The sequence below is a fragment of the Leuciscus leuciscus genome (assembly GCF_965113295.1).
Source record: "Leuciscus leuciscus genome assembly, chromosome: 1".
Lineage (NCBI taxonomy): Eukaryota > Metazoa > Chordata > Actinopteri > Cypriniformes > Leuciscidae > Leuciscus > Leuciscus leuciscus.
This window is the reverse complement of record NC_138725.1, coordinates 33834653-33840920: the sequence shown is the minus strand read 5'-3', so window position 1 is coordinate 33840920 and position 6268 is coordinate 33834653. Positions and strand designations below refer to the sequence as shown.

The 6268-nt window shown below is 41.2% G+C and overlaps 2 long non-coding RNA genes across 2 annotated transcripts; both read left to right on the top strand.

Moving 5' to 3' along the window:
- Positions 1-2718: 2718 nt before the first annotated feature.
- Positions 2719-4006, top strand: LOC309478359. Its single transcript, XR_014198943.1, has 3 exons — positions 2719-3055; positions 3778-3872; positions 3958-4006. It is a non-coding gene; the product is annotated as an uncharacterized lncRNA (long non-coding RNA).
- A 126-nt stretch (positions 4007-4132) lies between these two features.
- Positions 4133-5928, top strand: LOC309478440. Its single transcript, XR_014198989.1, has 2 exons — positions 4133-4277; positions 4915-5928. It is a non-coding gene; the product is annotated as an uncharacterized lncRNA (long non-coding RNA).
- Positions 5929-6268: the final 340 nt, after the last annotated feature.

Here is a 6268-nt window from a genome sequence, read left to right as displayed (position 1 = left end):
GCTTTGGCATTTTTAGTCATGGTGAGCAATGAAACCAGGTGTATTTCTAATAGCACAAGGGTTTTCAAACTGGGGTTCTACATGAAAATGTAAGCATCTATATTGAGAAAGGGTGTCGTTTGCATGACCAGTAACGATGACACAAAACTCAAACCCTGGAAAGACGGTGTAAAGAAGGCTTTACTCCGCACTGCATCTGAAACACACAGACACACATGAATCAGTCAAACGTCAGATCATTCAACAACCATGTTATGCATGTTCACATCATCTCACCGATACTCTGAGACTCCAGCACGGCTGATTTCACCTCTGCATCGTCGTCCTTGTACACAGAGGGGATTTTCAGCCATCTATCCAACATCCAACACGTCCACCTGCAACAGACACGCAAACGCTCAGCACTAGGCCTGTTGAGATTACTACCATCTTCTATATTTGCACCTTAAATTCTAATCACATATTGCAATTAAAATGAGGCAAGGTTTGTTGGTTTGTTTGTGCGCATTAGGAAGCCAGGAATCATCAAGAAAGGAGATTCCGAGTTCTCTTACGAGAGGTCTCTCGTACTTGCGTAAGATATCTTACGCTAGGGGAAAACCTCTTTTCCTCGAGATATTGAAGCCAAAAATTATCCTTAATTTTGCAATAATGTAAAACGCATTGCAGCAGCATGCAGACATGGGCGAGACAGCTCGCGCGCCCATTGGCTGCTCTGCGGCAACTGCACCAGCCTATCGATAGAGGCTCCTCATGACGTCAGAACCATGAACCATTACGTCATGTCCCGCCGAAATCGGGTGGGGCCAGGGCTATAAATACGGCCCAGAGAGGCTGGTTTGGTCAGTTTTTTTCATCTCTTCAGCGGGCCTTCGCATCGCTGGATCCTGAGAGGAAGCCGCGCCGTCTGAGTCAAGCACCCAGCGGGATTAGTGCATCTGAAGCTGCTGGTCGACATCTCGCCGCCTTCAGTCGCCGTTTCTGCTGACGCTTTCCGGCGTACATATCCTTTTCTCTTCTACTGTGTTTTGTGTATGTGTGTGTGTTCGCCGCCGCGACACACACTCTCATTGCACTAAAAGAGTCCGGTGCGCCCGCTTGCCTTGCCTGCTTGGAGGATGATACCTGCTCTCCCTCTGTTCGAGCTGCGCAAACCGCGCCGTTCACAGGGGATGTCAGGAGCGGACGGTCACGGGGCTAGCTTTCTCTCTCCCTCTGTTCGAGCCGCGCAAAATGCGCCGTTCACAGGGGAGGCTGGAAGCGGACGGTCGGGGTTAGTTTTTCTTTACGTACAAGAAAGCTACCCTGCCTCAGCGCCCCATTCACGCGTCAATCATCTCACACATTTCTCAGTTCCCTGATCAGGCGACTGGAAATATAAATATTGCAGCGCCGGCAAGCAAACGCCGAAGAAAACATGTTGACGCTATTATATGCTCGTGCATCTGAAAGCCTTTGTGTTCCCCCCTGTGGCTCAGTGGCGGAATCTTTGGTTTTTCACACGAGAGACCGGAGTTCGAATCTCGGTCTAACGGCAGATTAATTATGCCTCCAATGCTTCGCTCTGTCAGTTCCCTGAAAGGCGATTTCAGATGTGCATTTTGCAGCCAACGAGCGCGTTGTACAACCCGCTCGCCTGCACCCAAACACCGTTTCTATGGTTCCCGTGCGTCACTGGCGAAAGGAGAAAAGAGTGTTAATGTCCCGCTGCGGCCGGGCCGAATTCTATTTCTCATTCCCCTCTGAAGTTCGGGCGACTGGAAATGTCATACTGCAGTGAGCGAGCCTGTTGTAATGCACGCACCAGCATGTTGACGCTCTCTGTTTCTATGGCAACTTCTCGCTCGTTCAGTTCCAGTAAATGCGACTGTTCCAGTGTATTCTGCAGTAAACAAGTCGGCGACACAGCCCGCTTGCCTGCTCACAAACGCCGCTTTACGGCTACCCAGATAAATCCCCTAGAGTGTATTTTCTGGTGTTCCGGCCACGGCCGATGGTGTTATGAGTGTAGACAAAATGCCCACTGCCTGCCCAGTGCTTCTCTGATAATATTCGCGCTATATAAAATCCTTTGTGTCTTCCCCTGTGGCCCAGTGGCAGATTCTCAGATTTTCACGCGAGAGACCCGTGTTCGATCCCCGGGTCTACCGGCAAAAAAAAAAAAAATATAACAAAAAAATTTGCCGTCAATGCTCGCTCTGTCAGTTCCCTGAAAAGGCGACTGCAGATGTGTATTTTTGCAGCCAACGAGCGCGTTGTACAACCCGCTCGCCTGCACCCAAGCACCGTTTCTATGGTTTCCTTGCGTCACTACCTCCATTCTCACACATTTCTCTGGAAAATGTCAATATTGCAGTGGACGAGTCTATTGTAATACACGCACACCTGCAAACAAACGCCAGCGTGTTGACGCTCTCTGTTTCTATGGCAACTTCTCGCTCGTTCAGTTCCAGTAAATGCGACTGTTCCAGTGTATTCTACAGTAAACAAGTCGGCGACACAGCCCGCTTGCCTGCACACAAACGCCGCTTTACGGCTACCCAGATAAATCCCATAGAATGTATTTTCTGGTGTTCCGACCACGGCCGATGGTGTTATGATTGTAGACAAAATGCCCAGTGCTCATTCCTACACAGAAACACAGCCCGTCACACAGGGCTCGCGCACATGAAATCGACCCAGATCGATTGCGCATTAAATGTGGTAAATGTGCCCACTGCACTCAAAAAACTCAACTAGCCACTTGCTTGATTTGCTAAATAAAAATATGTCTGATTAATAAGAATATAACGAGTTTACTTGTGTTAAATGATTCATTCTTGTTAGTTGGAACTAAATTAAGAAATAATTGAATGAATTAGATCTGCACTTGTTGATTCAATGAGATTGAGGCGCTTCATATCAACAATTCTCTCTGGTGAGTCACACTGCGCATGCTCAGTACTGCGGCGGGAAGTTCGGGGACACGCGGCCGGGCTCAAATGTACTGTGGAGAAGGCTGAAATTCCTGACGTTTTGTGAGCGGTCTAATCGTTCTGCATCCTTGATATTGAGGGTAAGTACCTGATATATGTACCTATTTGTAATTATTACTGTGGGATAAAACTAAGTTATTAGACAGTGTTGCGATGTTTCTAAGCAGGCTTATTTTCCCAGACTTGAAGCACATGTGTTGGGTTCAATTCTGTGTCTTTGTCGATACGAGTTTCACCTTAACGTTAAAGGGGAATATGGCAACTCTAGCAATTTTTTTCGCTGATTTTCAGCAAATATAACTCTACCCCAACAATGGGAGGGTAAAACAGGAGATAAATTGAATGCAGACGTCAGAGTCGAAAACATCATACACCCGTTTTTTTCCCGGTTTTTTTCTGTTTGTAAGTTAATGCAACGTTAGCTAACGTTAACGTTAGCGTAATGTGCCATTTTTATGTTGGCCTGGCCTTCATGTATGTATATCAGCAAAATATTAATTTAAACGTTCTGTATCTAGCCATTTCTGTCTTTTCAAACATGTTACTTAATGCTACCCAGCTTATTGATTACAGTGTGCAAAACTTGTCAAGTAAAATCTATGATGCAGTCGACCATATTTGAAGTGTCCTAATAAATGGCAGTTAAAGTTATGATTGAATAGGTATACATGTTTTATTTATGGAATATACTTATTAATATAAGTAAAACTTTATATTTAGTAACAGCAGCCAGTAGTGGTATTTTCTTTGGCCCATTTTTTGAAGTCAGTCTTATACACTTTTTTTCTTTACTTTTTTACAGCGAAAATGATTATTTTCTTCATACAAAAGATGAAATACATCACAATATAAAGCTGTCCCCATGCTCTTCTGGTGTGAACCTCACCTTTATTACATGTAAGTAGTTTTTCTTAACACTCACACATATAATGTATAACTAACTATCCTTGATTACTGACCTTTCCTTTTCTTTCTCTTTCAGTGACGTGTATGTGGCAGTGCAGGCAGTGTGTTACAAAGGAGAGTTGTAGGTACAAATTGCTTAAGCATTATAAACTACACCATTGTTTTGGAAACAACAATCATTATGTTTGTGTATATTTAAATTGTGTATATTTAATAGTCATTCTCAATGCATTTTCTTCCCAAAGAGTACTCTTAAGCTGTGCCGCCACTGAAGTTTGAGTTAATCTTGTCCCCACCCCACAGAATGACACTATACACACCCGAAGAGCCTGTGTCATCAAGTCTCTGTGCACCTACTTGAATGAAGAGCCTGAAAAACTAGTGAAGGCATATTTGGTGAGTTGATAAGAAAATACAGTTTTAAAAGCCCATTGAATCTGTACTTGGGCCGTGTTTTCCCCTATTTGCTACAACAAACATGTGACTTGAGAGAACACATAACTTTGTCAAATAACTGAGCTGGACAAATTGTTTATTTATAGGAAACTGATGGTACACAGTTCTTATGTGAATTGGTTGATGCACGAAAACAAATATTTTTTTATTCAAATCGGTTGAGCTCTCAAGGGGCCAAATTTGCATTTAAAAAAATGGCATCAGAAACTGTACATGTATGCTTTTGTTTTATTGCAGTGCATTATATTCCAAAGTGGTTCTAATGTTTTAGCCACCTAATTTATTTTAAATATGGTGGCCAAATAAATTATTACAATCTTATAATATAATGCACCACATTATACTCCAGCACCCACTGTGACCTCAATAATAAACAGTAGAATTATCACCTTTCTGACAGTTTCGTCTTAAAAACTGAATAATTCTAAACTTGTAAATGTAGGATTCACAGCAGAGCTCCTGTATTGGATTGAAGTTTACTTTACAGGTTTACCTAATAAAGTGGCCAGTGAGTGTTTAAGTGCATTTCTTGTAATAAATATTTGAGCTAATTTTTGCTTGTGCTCTTATCCCACAGGATTCAGAATTTGAGTCCCAAAGTACCATGGAGCAAACTGTGATAGGAGTGTATGTCATACTGAAGGAGGGAGCGCTGCCTAACGATGACCCAGCAGACATTGGTGTCCTTGAAGGTGTGGAAGTGCTCAGTGACTTGAATAGTCAGGCTTGTGCTCTGTTATTTGGACTGATATACTGTTTGAACCTGAGCTACCCACCAGAGCTCAAATGCACTTTTGAAGTCTTGCAGAAGATCTTTCTAAATCTAAATGGAAAGATGTTGTCATCCAAGGCACAGTTCCTCAAAAACAAGCTTTTGGAGTAAGTGAGCTTGAAAAAGATGGACTGAGACTACAACAGTGTTTTACCAAAGGGACAACTGACTGGAGCAGTTGTTACACACTTGCTATAAATTCATGTTTGTTCAAATTTTTACTTTTTTTGTGTGTGTCAAGGCCAAGGTTTACACTTACAAATTCCCAAAATGGGTATTATTAAAATGGCTTAATTTTTAAGATGTGAAGGAACATAAGCTACACTGGTAATTTAGAATTATCAAAATAATTTTCATGTGATTTCATCACAGCAAGCTGCTGTAAGGTTTTTATTTATTTAAGGTATGTATTTATTTATTTTTATGTTTTATATATACACCAGTATTTCATCAGACAATCTTTTTTTATTATTATTTTACAGCTCAAATTGTTACTCACAATTGTTTGTTAAATTCATGTTTATTTTCAAATGTAACATTTTTCTGTATCAGGCCATGGTTTACCTTACAAATTCCCAAAAAGGAAAGTGTTAAAATTGCTTAATTTTTAGAAGTGTTAAGAAAAAAGGGGCGTTAAAGTCCTGCAAGCGTTGCTTGGGGATCAGTTTTCTCAAGAGCCAAGATTTTGTTAGCTAAATGTTTCTTATATATCATGTTACAAACACTCAGATGAATGGGATACTTAAAGTGAAGAAAGCAGTTCAGACTTAACTGGTGCATGTTAAAGCCCAATTGAAAAAAATAAAAATTTTAATTGTTTGCATGTTTTCTGTGTTTTTTTTGTACACTCAAAGTAATTCACTAAATTAACTAAGAATGAACATGTAACTCAAAAAAGATTAAAATGAGTTTAATGGAAATGTTAATATCATGTTTAACCAACACATCTATTTTGTGTTCAAATAATATGATAAAGGTTGGTTGACTTAACTTGGTTTGTTTAGATGGAATATAGGTGGCATGATAAAATCATGTTCATCCAATGAATTTTTTTTTTGAGTGTGCCCAGTGCCCACAAACACTACGTTCTGCATGTCTCAAGGTTTCTGTAAAACGAAACCAACATGCATTCGCTCTGCTCAGGCAGACAATGCTCTCA